Below are 17255 nucleotides of genomic sequence, written 5' to 3' on the forward strand. Positions count from 1 at the left end.
ATGGGCAGGAATGGTGTCCCTAGCCTCTGTTTGCCAGAAGCTGGGAATGGGCGACAGGGAATGGATCACTTGATGATTACCTGTTCTGTTTATTCCCTCTGGGGCACCTGGCATTGGCCACTGTTGGAAGACAGGATACTGGGCTAGATGGACCTTTGGTCTGACCCAGTTTGGCCGTTTTTATGTTATGTTCTCTGATTGAGGTAGGAGAAGGGATCTGAACAAGGATCTGCCACCTCACAGAAGAGAGGGCTTTAATCATTAGTCAATGAGAACTTCTGATGTGGAGCTCCCTCAGGCTGTCCTGTTGAACTTGTCCTACTTTGGATAATAAATAAAAAATCCATTGGCTCCTGAGTCTCCCAGGTGAGTGCTCTAACCACAAGTCTACAGAGTCATTCTCATGCATATTCATATTCTCTCTCTCTCTCTCATATATATATATATATATATATATATATATATATATTTCACTATTTATCCAAAACTGAACAGCTTCAACAGGAGAGAGTCCCAGTTCAGATATAGGAGACCCACTTTATACTATGCCAGAGCCCAGTGGTTAGAGCACTCACCTGAGGGGTGCTAGTTCATATCCCTTCTCCCACTCAGATGGTGGACTTGAAGCAGGGGTATTCCCCATCCCAAAGGAGCACCCTAACCACTGGGCTAAAAGTTATGAGGGAGGTCTTCCTGCTTGGCCTTTTTGTTATAGGGTCACCTATAGGAGCCTGATCTGGTAAGGGAGGCCTGAGCACACTTACCAGACTGGGTCCTGCAGGCAAGTTAGGTGGAGGAGCACCTATTTTCTCCCATATCGCTCTGGGGATTATGCACCAGGATGTCTGGTGTGGGGCTGCAGTATACAAATTCAAAGACAGATACATAGGCACCTAGAAAACTCTTACTGCAAAAATGTAAGTACTGAGTGATTTTAGATGCCTTCAGAGTTCAGGAGCAGCTGAGCAGGAGTTTTGTGAATCCCAGTGGGGCCTGATTCTGGTATTCAGGTGCCTAAAGTGGCTGTTAGGTACTAAATCCTTTTGTGAATCTAGCCCTGAATTAGTAGAAGACCTATTCCACTAGCTTTCACAAGTAGCTAATAATTTATATTCTAAGACAGATGAAAGGTCTTTTAAATTATTGTTTGAATGTACTAGTGTAGTGAATATATTAGGTCATATTTGTACCCTGTATGAAACTAGTCTGTACATGTAACTTTGTGCAAATTACATGGTGGAGAAAAATGATCTCACAGACATCTAAGGAAGGGGTGTGAGTCATTTATTATTTTGTGCCCAAAACCAATACTGTCAAGGAGTGAAAACATGGATTTTAAAAGTGCCAAGATATATTTGGCAATGTAGGAAATGATCTATGAATACTTTGGCTTTTTCATTAGTATCAAGGAGCCTTTCATGTTGTGCCTGTAGAAACATTTGAAATACATCTCGAGCTAGTAATTACCCCCTAGAGTTTCAGAGATTTGTCATTTTTGTGTGCAGAAGAATGTACAAAATAGAAAAAAGATCAGACTAGATGCTTATCTCCTCAACCACATTTATGCCTCATTTTGCATGTAGAAATAAATAATTCAGGAGTGAAGAAGTTAATGATCTCTGTTCATCTTATCTTATCTCTGCTTATCTTTAGGGCTTGTAACTAAACCCAATACAACCCAATTTCACCTTCTTTTCCCAATGTCTTTGAGTTGCAGTTAAACCTGATTTGTAACCATTTTCATCAACACATAACATTCTGGGAAAGAAAGGGGGAGAGAAAAAGAAAGCCGCTCTTTTTATTGGCCCATGAAGCTCTGCAGTTGTTTTCTTCCCACAAGCAGCACAGAAGTGGAATGTTCCATCTCCCATTCACGCCACATCCAGACTTCTCAACAGAGTAGCGTGACAGAACATGTACTGATTGATGCACAGCAGCTCATTACAGTCTCAGTAATTCTGTCAGTCTAATTAACTGGGAAAATCACTTCCAAAGGCTTTTCACTGATTGAATTCAAGCATTTCATTTTAAATAAAACAGGTACCACTTTTTACCTACCAAAAAACTTGAAATAAAGTAAAACCAATTTCACCAAAGACTTTTAACTTTATTTTTAAATTGGCCAGTTCTTCTGTCTTTCCTTTGCTGTTAATGAAGATCTGTGTGATCTCCAACATCTTTCACCTTTTCCTTTTGTCTTCTTCCATGATTAGGTCATATTCAAGTGCTAATGACACTACAAAGTCTGCTGACATAGGAAATTCATCTCTGACTTGGGGTTCCTTCAACACATTCTCCTCTCTCTCTGACTCACACCCACACCCACAATATAAAGGTTTGGGCCGTCCCCTACTGTAGAAAAACCCATGTGAGGGATCCTGCAGTAGGAAATCTTCACTGAGGATCCACATGTAGAGATCTCCCCACATACTCCCATAGGGTTGAGGCGCAGAGTGGCTTTCTCCCCTTGCCATATTAGGCCATGGGGACTAATTCTAAACATAATGGACCTTGGGGTGATCCACAGGAAGTCAAGATCGACAATACAGTTGCTGTTTGCTTCTGCATTGGCTTTGGCCTCCGGGTCCATGCTAACAAGGACCCCACTCCTCCCCTCTCAGTTGTAGCACCTCCACCAGCCACAAAAAACTAACGAATGTTCTCACAGCCTGGGGGGGAAACTAATATGCATCCACCCATCTTTCCCCCATCCTGACTAGTCTACACCCTTACCCTGGTTTCTGGAGGGTGTGGATGGGGGAGGCTAACACTGTGGCACCTGAACTCCACTTCTTCATGGAAGGGAGGGAGACCTGTTCACAGGGGTATGCAGATCTAGGGATACGCTCTGATCCAGGTTATCATAAATGTAAAGGGAAGGGGAAACCACTTTGAAAGCCCTCCTGGCCAGGGGAAAGCTCCTCTCACCTGTAAAGGGTTAAGAAGCTAAAGGTAACCTCACTGGCACCTGACCAAAATGACCAATGAGGAGACAAGATACTTTCAAAAGCTGGGAGGAGGGAGAGAAACAAAGGGTCTGTGTCTGTCTGTATGCTGGTTTCTGCCGGGGATAGACCAGGAATGGAGTCTTAGAACTTTTAGTAAGTAATCTAGCTAGGTACGTGTTAGATTATGATTTCTTTAAACGGCTGAAAAAAGAATTGTGCTGAATAGAATAACTATTTCTGTCTGTGTATCTTTTTTGTAACTTTGCCTAGAGGGATTCTCTATGTTTTGAATCTAATTACCCTGTATGGTATCTACCATCCTGATTTTACAGGGGTGATTCCTTTACTCCTATTTCCTTTTATTTCTATTAAAAGTCTTCTTGTAAGAAAACTGAATCCTTTTTCAATGTTCTCAGATCCAAGGGTTTGGGTCTGTGGTCACCTATGCAAATTGGTGAGGATTTTTACCAAACCTTTCCCAGGAAGTGGGGTGCAAGGGTTGGGAGGATTTTGGGGGGAAAGACGTGTCCAAACTACGTTTCCCAGTTAACCCAGTTAGAGTTTGGTGGTGGCAGTGGTTATTCCAAGGACAAAGGATAACATTAATTTGTACCTTGGGGAAATTTTAACCTAAGCTGGTAAAAGTAAGCTTAGGAGGTTTTCATGCAGGTCCTCACATCTGTACCCTAGAGTTCAGAGTGGGGGAGGAACCTTGACATAGGTACATTTGAAAAAATGAATCATGCTGTCACTCCTACAGCCTGGAAAGGGAAGGAGAGAGACTGTTATCATTTCTGGTTTTAAACACTTCGAAGGTGCTCAGGTACTCCAGGGATGGGGGCCTTATGAGGGCTGAGACAGGCAATTAGGAAACAATGGTGATGTAGAAGATCCTGGGTTACTATTTCAGTGCCCATTCACATTGAGTGAGAAGATGGGGGAAACACCTTGATCTGCCGTCAGACTTTCCAGCTACACACAGGGAAGATCCCTTTGCTGTTTATGGACAATAAGAGCACAGTAGGTGCAGTGGAGAACTGACAGCAAAAGGGATCAATACAATGGCTTGAGTAACAAGTAAACAAGTAAGAAAAATTGTTAAAAATGACATTATGAAAACTCAATTTCCAAATTATTTTCCATGTGAGTTGACAATTTAGGGACATTTAAATGTACTGGAAAAGAAATGGATAATAGATAAAGACTCAGTGACAAATAATCAGATGCAGGAAACCAATGAACTATATAAAGCAGTCCAATTTTAAAACCTAATCCTGCAAACACTTACATCAGCAATCCCTACCCATTATGAATGCTGTCATTGACTACATAAGGCTGCTACTCTGAAACCTACATAAGGATTAGGAAGTGAGGTACTGTTTGTGGGATCAGACCCTCGTTTGCATCTTTTCATATGCACTGCATCCCTAAAAACTTTACAGACTTCAATAACAGAATGAGAGAGAAATAAGAGTGGAGAAAGTAATTAATAGGTGCCTTCAACAATAAAGGAATTGGAAACCACTGGCCCACCAATAGTTAATCCTGATTGCTATTTCCATCTACTCGTCGCAAATTTCCAAGCAATTCACCTGCAGGGGATTTTGTCTTGTCTGATACCTTCATTTTGAAAAGGAGCAAAGTTTCCGTAAGTATACAGGTTTCTATTTTATCTCACTTTCCCATCTTCTGACAGTTTTTGTTTTATGCTGCTTGGCTGAATATTGTAGAAATAGCACATCCTCCTTCCCTCCTTCCCTGAACTTTTGTTAGTTATCTTTACCTTTTAACTTTACTCAGCATCTTAGTTTGTGGTAGTTAAGTACATTTATGATTAACACCCCAATTCTCCAACCTAAATCTCTTCTGTTCGAGCTTTGATTCAGTTTCACCATGCAGTACTTAAGCATTCAGCACTACCTCTGGCCATTAGTAGAAAGTACAAGCTTGCCTCCAAATAGAAAATCTATGAAATGCACAACACACGGGAGAGCTCAAACTGTCATGCAGGTTTATAAATGCAGAACAAAGTTATCAGAGCTTTGATGGATCATGATCTGACTCAAAACTGACAAAGAGAAAATCAGGGCTGATTTCTAATGGGAAAAGTTAATCTAGGTGGCTAGAACACATTTCCTCCCACTGCACTGTAATAACATTAAGATTAGTTCTGTTTTATGTATGTTTTCCTTTAACAATATAGCACTGCCTGCAGCATTTCACTTCAGCCTCATTACGATTAGAACGTCCCCTGAAATGTGGAGTGTGTGTAATGGGGGCCTGGGGAAAGTGGTGTTGTAAGAACCAACCACTGGAACAAGATCCAAGTTTCATGACTGATCACATCACCGTCATGGGCCAGACCAAAACCCCAGATCTGAACATCCACCTCACTGAAGATGACTATAATTTACCTGAGAGACAAAGTGGGTGAAGTAATATCTTTTATTGGATCAACTTCTGTTGGTTAAAGAGACAAGCTTTCTAACTACACAGAACTCTTATTCAGGTCTGGGAAAGGTACTGAGGGTATGTCTATACTTGAAGTGCTACAATGGCACATCTACGGCTCTGCATCTTTGCCGCTGTAGTGCTTTAGCATAGATGCTACCTAAAGCTGATGGGAAGGGTTCTCCCATCAGCAAAGGCAATCCACCCCCGAGAGGCAATAGCCAGGTCAATAGAAGAATTCTTCTGCCAACCTAGCACTGTCTATGCTGGGGGTTAATTCAGTTTAACTACCTTGCTGAGAGGTGAGGATTTTTTACATCCCTGAGCAACGTAGCTGGATTGACCTAACTTTTTAGTGTAGACCAAGCCTCAGAGTGTCAAAGCTAAATATAAGGTAGAGCAGACTGTTTAGCATAAGTAGTTAACACACATTGTAAGAGTTCATTCCAGGTAAAGTGGCCCATTAACATCTCTGCAGTCATAGGACAAAAAAGGAGGGTTAGTGAGTTACAGATTTTTGTAACAAGCCATAAATCCAGAGTCTCTGTTCAGTCCACAATTTTTAGTGTCTAGCAGAGTTATGAATTTAAGCTCCCAGCCTCCTCTTTTGAAGGTGTTCTGCAGATTTCCTTTGAAACTGTGGACTTAGAGGTCAGATATACAGTGATAGCTTTGTAAAAAAATGTTCACCGACAGGTGATAGGGTGTTTTTATCTTTTTTCATTTTTCTGAGTGAGTTCATTTGAGAGCATAATCTCTGTCTGGTTTCACCCACATAGTTGTTATTTGGGGCATTTAATGAACTGGGTGAGGTACAGCACATATTGTGATAGGTATGTGTAGAACCCGTGGATCCTGGAAGTGTGATGTGGAGGGTATTGACCATCGTAGCCTCAGAGATATGTCTGTAGGTTTTGCACCTGTTGTTATGGCAAGGTCTGGTGCTGCATTCAGTTGGCATGTCCTGGTCTGTGGTGAGCTTGCTTCTGATGATGAGCTTGGAGAGGTTGGAGGGGCAGAGTTGTTTGAAGGCCAGAAAAGAGGGTTCAAGAAAGATTTCTTTCAGGGTATGGTCCTCATGAAGTATGGATTGTAACTGTTTAATAAAAGCCTGTAAGGGTTTTATTGTTAGGTGGTAGGTGACAACTAGGGGTGTTCCCAATCCTTATTTTTATCTGTCCTTAAATTTACCTGTCCTTATTTGTCTGTACCAAGGAACTAGAGCCAATAAACACATCTCCAGTCTCTTTCCTCCTCTTCCTCCCACTTTCATCCAGCAGACCCGCTAGAATGGGACAACACAAAATTGGGGTCACAGAATTGAGACCTCAGATCTCAGTCTTTTCAAAGCTTGTGACCATTTTTACAGTAAAGAGGTGACAGAATTCATTATTATTTCAGGCATGCTGGTGAAGGTTACATGAGCATTTCACCAATGTAATGCTTGATATAAGAAGCAATGTAGCAATCTCTGCTCTCTATGTCTTTTAACCTCTCCCATCTAACACTGGTAGTATTTCCTAATTTCCCCTCTCCAAAGCTAGCATTTTAAAAGCCACTTTGCTTTTCCTTGCACCTTCATCAGCCTGAAGAGCAAAGGTGCCTAGTTCCTGGTTTGCACGTCAATTATCATTGGCTAGAGTTGTTAGACCAAGTCAAGTTCAGTTTGTCTTTAAAGCAACAACAGTTATTTTATCCATAATTCATGTTTGATGTGGAGCAGAAATAGTGGGAAGGGAAAACGATTAAAAAATATGAGTCCCTCTGTCACAATGATTGTGCACTATTGTGTAATCTTGTGTGGCATCGCCAAAACAGGGATCGTTGCATTTTTACTCTCTCACTCGGCCATTTAACACAGAGTTTCTTTAGGAGGTGAAACAATCTTTGAGCTCCAAGAAGAAGTATGAATAAGAGTGTCTGGAGCCTCCCTGCTTAGGATTTTCAGTCTAAAGGCCGTGGTCCAGGCCACTTCCTACAATGCCAGGGTCTCTCATTCTCCTCTCCCCACACCATGCCAGAAGTAGTGACTAAGTAGTGACAGGGCTATGAACAATTTTGCTCTCCGAGCATTGTGTAGACACAGCTAGGTTGGCAGAGAAATTCTTCCATCAGTCTAGTTACTGCCTCTCAGAGAGATAGATGAACTACATTGATGGACCAACCCATTCCGTCAATGTAGGAAGCGTTTACACTACAGTTCCATAGCTGTGTCAATGTAGTTGCTGTAGAGTAAAGATGCTCTTAGATGTAATTGTGTACTTTCATCACAGGTTATATCTTGGGAACTGCGTATGGCCCAAGGCTACTTGGAGATTCATGCTGTAGCAGCCATAACTCACATTTTCTTTCTTTGCTGAATCCGCATCTCAGATTTCATAACATTTTAATGCAATAGTTTTTCTTCACATTGTAAACTGATAATCATATCAATGGATTTAAATGGTTTACCAAAAAGAAGGGAGTTGGTTCAACTACAAACGGCAGACTTACAATTTATAAATACTAAAAGGATATTTGGGATGGGGATTTAGTTGGGGACTGGTCCTGCTTTGAGCAGGAGGTTGGACTAGATGACCTCCTGAGGTCCCTTCCAACCTTGATATTCTATGATTCTATGATGCATTACAGCATCCTTAACCATGGAGAGCACTACATCATAAGATCTGTTTTCCAACTCTTTAAATTCAAGTCTGTGCTAAGCAGCTAGGCTTGGATTACAAATGAACCAATCCATACTTTAGTCCCAAAAGCAACTGAAAGAGATGAAAAATAAATCTGAGCATATTATACGTCACTGTGCTAGCCCATGCCCAGCAGAAAAACAGCTTTACTTGAGAGCTACAGCAGGGAGAATATGGCAAACATTTCCATATTTTGTTTGTCTTATAATCATTTGCTTGCAATGTGTTTCCCTTCCTTTCGTGCTCACTTTCTGCTAAAAAACAAGTGATTGACTTTCAGTAGCATGGCTGGTTGCAGAAAGCAAATTTTAAGCATGCATGCATGAGAACTTGAGGGAAGTGAATTTTAAATTCACTGTTCAAAATAATTCACAGAGGAAACTTGATTATAATAGCTAGCCTCATTCAGTGTGGAACAGAAATAATCTGATGTGATTGTTAGCACCAATAACTAGAGGATCACACACTTTGTTGCTTCTGAAGGCTAAGCAAATAGCACACACCAACAAGGGCTCCTTGCATTCCTCCATTCCCTCATCGTATGCTCCCTGTGTGCTACTCTCCCTTCCCCACGTATTTCAGGGGCTCCCTACAACACCCCCATTCCTTCCCTTGTGCTGAGGGCTATACCTGTCTCCAGTTCCCCCAACTAGGGGTCCTCTGTGTGTGCCCCCCTGTCAACCTCCCCATATCAGGGTTCCCCATTTTCCCCCAACACTAGGGGCTCTGTGTGCTCTCCTGTTCCCAATTTCAGCCTCATATCTCTCAGTCCCCCCTTCCCTGCCATGGCTGGGTCTCTGTGTGCCCCCACATTTATCTCCTCTGCCACATGCTAGGGCTCTCTATCCCTTCATATCCCTCTCCCCCATTCCCTTGTCCTCCATTCTCCCCCCACAAACACACCAGGGGCTCTATATGGCTTCCATTTCCCCATCTCTCCATGCCTCCCATTTCTTCCTTCCCCCGCCTTACCAGAGTCTCCCATTCTCCCCTCCCCTGCCATTGGTTCTGTGTGCCTTCTCTTCCCACTTCCCCCCATTCTGGGGTTCCTCATTCTTCCCACACCCCATGCCAGAAGCTCTGTGCCAAAAGCCCCTATTTCCCCCTTCCCCACTGTGGCAGGGTCTCTAAGTGTCCCCCATGCCTCCAATCTCCTCCATCCACACCAAGGGCTTTGTGTGGCTCCCATTATCTCCTTCCCCCCATTCTCCCTTTCCCCTCATCATTCTTATTTCTTTTCTTTCTGTATGGGAAGTAAGTCGCTTAGGGTGTCAATGTTTTTAACTGTATTGTGAGGCTCTGCAGAGGAGAGACATGGAGTACTGTTAAGCAGGAAGGTGTTAATGAGTTCCATCAGACTGAAGGATGCCAGGGCTTCCATGTGTCTCCCATTTACCCCTTTCAGCTTTTTCTGGTTTTCTCCAAAATCAATAGGGTTCTGCCCATTAATGCCTAGAACATTGCCTGAAATTTGTGAACTGATCAGGTGCAGCATTCAAAAGTTCTCATGTTGCAGCCACCCAGCCAGCCAGAGAAATGCCATTGAACTGAGTGTTTGCCTAGTTTTTGGCTGAGCGAAGTCAAGTCTATGTAGCATGGATTTTAAATTTCAATAGCAAGCCATAGACTTAATGAAGTTTACAAAATCTATTTACTGACTACTTTCAGATAAATACATTTGAGAAAATCATGATGTGTTTGCAGACAATCTACAAACAGAAAAGGGGTGACGCTGGTCAAATAAATTATTCATTACAAGTTATACACTCCGCTCTGCTGAGAATTTACCAATAAAACTGAGAACTGAGCCTGGGGGAAACTCTTGGTGATAAAGATGCCATCTGTATCACTGCCTGATACGGCTGCTATTCTTATACCATGGTACAACACATTTCAGAACGTACAAAGAGGTTACATCCCTATGACCAAAGGTGCTCAGATACTATAATGATGGGTGTAGTATGAAACATTAATAGACAGATGGTCTGCCTGACAGATAGTGAGATTTTGATTTATTTATTAAAAAGAAAGAAAAAACTGTATTCAGTTGAAATTGCAGAAGGCTGTTACAACTCCACATAGAGGACTCTGACCAGAACACCTTTTCTCCCACAGGATCTTTAATTACCATAAATGGTCAGATTCTTTGGTTTATGTCTTATCTGTGTCATATATGACAAATATTTGCAGAAGGACAGGGTGCCTCTAAACACCTACTAAATCACCAGTATCACTTGAAGCTAGTAAATCCCCTCTTAGGGTGATCTGTTGTTATGAACTTTACAAACAAGACCCCAAGAAAACAACAGGGAACATGCATTAGATCATAAAATCATAAAGATGTGTAGGACTGGAAGGGACCTCAAGAGATCATCTAGTCCCGTCCTCTGCGCTCAAGGCAGGACTACGTAATAGCTAGACCATTCCTGACAGGTTTTTGTCTAACCTGTTCTTAAAAAACTCAAATGATGGAGATTCCACAAGCTCCCTAGGCAATTTATTCCAATGCTTAACTATCATGACAGTTAGGAAGTGTTTCCTAATGTCCAACCTAAACCTCCCTTGCTGCAATTTAAACCCATTGCTTCTTGCTTCTTGAGTATCCTAGGATGTATTTCATCAGGCTCTGCCGACTTGAAGACATCTACATTGTCTAAGTAATTTTTAGCTTGTTCTTCCCCTGTTTTAGCCTCAGATCCTACCTCATTTTCACTGGTGTTCACTGTGTAAGATGTCCAGTTACTCATAACCTTTTTATGTAAACGGAGACAAAAAAGTTGTGTAACACATTTGCCATTTCCACATTTTCTGTTATTGTCTTTTCCCCCTCATTGAGTAATAGACCTACCCTCTCCTTGCTTCTAATGTATTTGTAGAATGTTTTCTTGTTACTCTTTATGTCTCTAGCTAGTTTAATCTCCCTTTGTGCCTGGCCCTTTTTAATTTTGTCCCTACAAGCTTGTGTTGTTTGTTTATATTCATCCTTTGTAATTTGATCTATTTTCCTCTTTGTGTAGGACTTTTTTTTTGTTTTAAATCACTGAAGATCTCCTGGTTAAGGCAGGATGGCCTCTTGCCATCCTTTCTATCTTTCCTAGACAGTGGGATAGTTTGCTCTTGTACCCTTAATAATAATTGCATTGAAAAACTGCCAACTCTCCTTAACTATTTTTACCTTAGACTTGCTTGCCATCGGATCTTACCTACCAACTCCCTGAGTTTGCTAAAGTCTGTCTTCCTGAAATCCATTATCTTTATTCTGCTGTTTTCCCTTCATTATCACTTTCAGCCAAGCTTCCTTCCACTTTCAAATTTTCAACCAGTTCCTTCCTATTTGACACAATCAAATCTAGATGTTCCTCGCCTCAGATCGGCAACAGCGCCTCATTACGTGAACACAAGAAATCGTATTAAATTACTTCAAACTGTTCTCCACAAATTCGTACCATGAAAATGTAGTGACAGATCATCAGCTTATGCAAATCATCATAGCTCCACTGACTTCAATGAAGTCACACCAATTTATACCAGCAGAGAACATAAGAACATAAGAATGGCTATACTGGATCAGATCAATGCTCCCGCTAACCCAGTACAGAATCCTGTCTTCCAACAGTGACCAATGCCAGGTGTTTCAGAAGGAATTAACAGAACAAGTGCTCATTGAGTGATCCATCCCCTGTTATCCACTCCCAAATTCTAGCAAACAGAGCATGGTGTTGCATTCCGGACCATCATGGCTAATAGCCACTGAAGGACCTATCCTCCATGAACTTATCTAGTTCTTTTTTTAATCTTGTTATAGTTTCAGCCTTCACAACATCCTCTGGCAACAAGTTCCACAGGTTGACTGTGCATTGTGTGAAGAAATATTTCCTTTTGTTTGTTTAAAACCTGCTGCTTATTAATTTCATTGGGTTCTTGTTCCCCTAGTTCTTGTGTTATGTGAAGGAGTAAATAACATTTCCTTATTCATGTTCTCCATACTAGTCAAGATTTTGTAGACCTCTGTCATATCTCCTGTTAGTCATCTCTTTTCCAAGTGGAAGAGCCAGAAGATCTGACCCATTGTATCTTACCACACGGTTCTCCTGACTGACTCTAGATATTTTTTTAATAATAAAGCTTTCACCTTCTAAATTATCGCTGATGGTGGGCCAGATTCTGCTTTCATTGACACTGGTGTAAATTTGAAGTAAATCTGACTTCAGTGGCATTATTCCAGTTATGTACCAGGACAAATGAGAGTAGGATGTGGCCTATTACTTTTTCAATTAAAAGGCAAGTAGTTCCATCCGTTTTTCTTATCTTAAAAATAGAAAAATATTATTTATCAGTAGTTCCCAGTTTTTCTCTGAACTTCCCATTGATTCCATTCCCATTGTAATAAATAACACAAAACTAGAACAAAAGTGCTTGAGTAATAACAACATCATTTCTGAATAGAGCATCTGGCCCTTATTTACTTTACCTCCACTAGAGGTACATAGCATTAAAAATATCCTTGACTTTGATAGAACATGACATATATGCAAGACTTTGAAATCCTCTAAAGCTATCAGGTAGATTCTCAACTGATGTAAATCAGTTTAGCTGCACTGATTTCAAGGCAGCTATAAAATGAGTGATGATTTATTTCAATGGAGTAATTCCAATTTGCACCAGTTCAGGATCTGGCCTGTCATCTTTAATAGTTTTTATTGAATATTTATCCTCATAACACAGAGGCAAGATAGCATCTACAAGGAGGCCAAACACAGATCTAGTGTAACAGTGCCAACAAGCTTACAAATATGTAAAACAAATCAACATTTTTAAGAGCTGAAATTCCCTTGGTATCTCTCTTCAGTCAAGATATAGCCAAAAAAAAAAGAGCAAAAATGAGATTCAGTAATGAATATATCATGATCCAATATTAGACATGCTTGTGGCTGTTAAAAAGTGACATTCCTAATTAAATGCAAACATTCACTAATCAATCTGCTACGAACATGTAACACACCTCTAAATGAAATAGAGGAAAATGGTGCCTACCCAAAGTAGTCAATGAATCAAGCTAAATCAAGATTCCAGTTGTAATTTGCAGTGTTTCTGTAGACGTATTGGTCCCAGACTATGAGAGAGACAAGGTAGGTTAAGTAATATCTTTTATTGGACCAACTAAATAAAATAAAAGATATTTCCTCACCTACCTTGTCTCTCTCTGGATCACAGTAGCATTCAATGAGTATCACATGTCCTGAATAAATATGAACTACTAGATTCATAGACTTCAAGGCTGGAAGGGACCATCATGATCATCTAGGCTGACCTCCTGCACGTTGCAGGCTCCAGAACCTCACCCACCCGCTCCTGTAATACACCCATAACGTCTGGCTAAGTTTAAAGTCCTCAAATCTTGATTTAAAGACTTCAAGTTACAAATACTCCACAATTTATTCTAGTTCAAAAAAGCAAGTGACCCACGTCCCATGCTGCAGAGGAAAACGGAAAAAAAACCAGGGTCTCTGCCAATATGACCTGGGAGGAAAATTGCTTCCTGATCACAAATGTGGTGACCAGCTAGACCCTGAGCATGTGGGTGAGATCCTCCTGCCAGACACCTGTGAAAGAATTCTCTGTAGTAACTCAGGGCTTGCCTACACTTGAAACACTACGGTGGTACACCTGCAGAACTGCATCGGCACTGCTGTAGCACTTCATTGTAGACACTACCTATGCCAGTTGGAGGGGTTCTCCCATAAGGGTAGGTTAATCCACCTCCCCAAGAGGTGGCAGGTAGGTCTATAGAAGAATCCTTCCACTGAACTAGCACTGTCTACACTGGGGATTACGTCAGCTTAACTATGTTGCTCAGGGATGTGGATTTTTCACACCCCTGAGCAATATAGCTGGGTATCTAACTTTTTAGTGTAGACCAGGCCTCAGAGCTCTCCCCATCTAGTGTGTTATCTCCAGCCATTGGAGATATTTGCTAATAGCATAAGCATCTGGGTTTTCCATCAAAAAAAGTCCATATGTCTATAACCACAGGGGGCTGGATAATAAAATCAAATGTCCAAACTTGCTGGAAAGGCTGTATTCTCTCCTATGCATATTAGATCTCCATAGGGGATGCTCCCCCTCAAACCCATATATACCCAAGATCTGCAAAGATCTGAAAAGATTCAATGGGGGCAAAGCACATTTGCACAAAGACTATTTGACACTTCACTGCCATTCAGGTCAGTCCATCTCCCAGATACCCATGGACAGCAAGGCTTGCACAGGAACAGTTCTGCCATGGCCTTCACTGATCATGGCTACCTCTGACATCCATCTGTGGAGTGTGGGGGGGTGGGGCGTGGTTCCAATATACAGAGGGGTATGGCGTATGAATAACTGCAGAGCCTGTCTGACTAGTATATACTGCATTGGATTGCAGGCATTGAAGATGGGAAGATTCCACTACAGTCCACATGGTCATCCTTCCCGGTCCTGTTACCCCTCCCACCCTCCCTCATGGAACTGAAACCTTGTAGACCACCTGTGCCAGGGTTTAAGTGGAAGGGGAGGCTGTGACAGAGTTGTGTATCCATGTGACAGCGTGCTGGAAGCTAGCAAGTAACCCAGCACTGTGATCACTTAGGCATCAATCAGCTTTGCTGCAGAAGGTTGATTGGGGTTGGGCAAGCTAATTGGCCGATCAGGCTGGGAGGCTGGGTGAGCCAAGTAGTCCAGCAGCTGCGGGATATAAGAAGGACATGGGAAGGACATACTGGAGGAAAGAGGGTATAACCAGGGCTAGCTGAGCCCAGTGTGTACAGAGATCTTAAGGAAAGGAGATCTCTTTCCCATCCTGGCTCCATGGGAAAGGCCTAAAGATAGAGAAACACTGCATATAATATTTCAGCTAGGACAGTATTGGTGTAGGTAATGGGAATGTAAATAAATCACATGAAGTGGCCACACAGTGGAAAGAGTCTGAGAAGTTGCGTAGGCATCTGAGAACAGGGACAGACCATGCCCTGTCACAACCCCATTAAGTAGGATCCACAGTAGCATGCTCTCCTCCACTTGCAGACAAGCAGGAGAGGAAGGGCATAAAATCATATGAGCTTCCAGGGGGAAAAAGTGTATTAATTGAACAGTACTAATACTGCATTCATTCTTCACCACACAGAACTGCCTCATGCAAGGAAATAGCATCATAATCACAGGAACCTTTGCAAGTCTAGAAATAATAGGCGAAGCTGTAAATCTTCCTCTATTTTGAACTTGCCTTGTGATCTTGCAGGCACATCTGCTGAGATTTCTAATTTCTGGGGAGTCACAAATTTTCAGGCATCTTGAGAATGAAATCTATAAATATGTCAGCCATAGTCTATTTTCAAAAGACTGCCACTTACTTACATTAATTATTATCAAAGTTATGATAGCACCTAGGGACCACAAACAAGGGTAATGGCTCCATTGTGTGCAATACCATATGTCAAGGTTCCTCCCCCACTCTGAACTCTAGGGTACAGATGTGGGGACCTGCATGAAAACCTCCTTAGCTTACTTTTACCAGCTTAGGTTAAAACTTCCCCAAGGTACAAATTAATTTTATCCTTTGTCCTTGGAATATCCACTGCCACCACCAAACTCTAACTGGGTTTACTGGGAAACATAGTTTGGACACGTCTTTCCCCCCAAAATCCTCCCAATCCTTGGGAAAGGTTTGGTAAAAATCCTCACCAATTTGCATAGGTGACTACAGACCCAAACCCTTGGATCTGAGAACAATGAAAAAGCATTCAGTTTTCTTACAAGAAGACTTTTAATAGAAATAGAAGGAAATAGAAGTAAAGGAATCACCTCTGTAAAATCAGGATGGTAGATACCTTACAGGGTAATTAGATTCAAAACATAGAGAATCCCTCTAGGCAAAACCTTAAGTTACAAAAAAGACACACAGACAGAAATAGTCATTCTATTCAGCACAGTTCTTTTCCCAGCCATTTAAAGAAATCATGATCTAACACATACCTAGCTAGATTACTTACTAAAAGTTCTAAGACTCTATTCCTGTTCTATCCCCGGCAAAAGCAGCGTACCGACAGACACAGACCCTTTGTTTCTCTCCCTCCTCCCAGCTTTTGAAAGTATCTTGTCTCCTCATTGGTCATTTTGGTCAGGTGCCAGCGAGGTTACCTTTAGCTTCTTAACCCTTTACATGTGAGAGGATTTTTCCTCTGGCCAGGAGGGATTTTAAAGGGGTTTACCCTTCCCTTTATATTTATGACACCATACAAACACAAAGACAACCCCTACCCCAGAGAGTTTATGATATAGGTGACAGACAGGACCAAAAAACCAGACAAACAGGGAGGCAGGACAAGGTACCCAAACAAACAGAAGGTAACAGAAATCACAGCCTATCATTTGCCTAACCAGTGTTAAACAGGAGAAATCTCCAGGCATCACTTTTGAAGTAGGTTTTAAGGAGGTGCTTAAAAGAAGATGTGATGATAGCTTAATGAATGATGATATGGAGTTTTTCCAAAGGATAGGAAGGTACAGTGGGAAAAAGTTTACTTTAAACTTATAGGTTACTGTATATAATTTTTCATCTCAAAATTCTCTCCTTGAAAGATGGTATAGGGTAAGACAACTACTTTCAACCACGGGCATAGTTTGGGAGGCTGGAGGAGGCATTGCACCCCCAAACTACAAGCCTTGCCAGGCATAGAATTTGCCCCTTCCCACACGCAGCCCCATTGGCCTGACTGGAGTTGCCCCCCCCTCCAAAATATAGAAATTATAGTATTTCCACAAATTGCTTTTTAGTCTTAATTTTCTCTCCCCCCCCCAAACATTTTGTCTCTGTGTATGTCTACACCACAATCAGGTGTGACTGCAGCACCTGTAGATGTACCCAAGCTAACTTTGAGTAACAAAAGCAGTGGAGCTGTGGAAACATACAGCTGCACCAGCTCACCCTGTTTACTCAGGGCTCCAGGTACACATGAAAGCAGGCTGCCTGGGCTGCCACAGCTTCACTGCTATTGCTATTCAAGCGGACTTAGATTTCTGTTATCAGTTCAGGAAGTTAGGTCACTAGGAACTATGCCTGCAATAAGTATTGGCATCTACTTGAGTGTTTTCTCACCCCTAATTTTTATTGTGTGACAGATAAAGAGCCATATTG

This window comes from Caretta caretta, chromosome 3 (assembly GCF_965140235.1).
Source record: "Caretta caretta isolate rCarCar2 chromosome 3, rCarCar1.hap1, whole genome shotgun sequence".
Taxonomy (NCBI): domain Eukaryota; kingdom Metazoa; phylum Chordata; order Testudines; family Cheloniidae; genus Caretta; species Caretta caretta.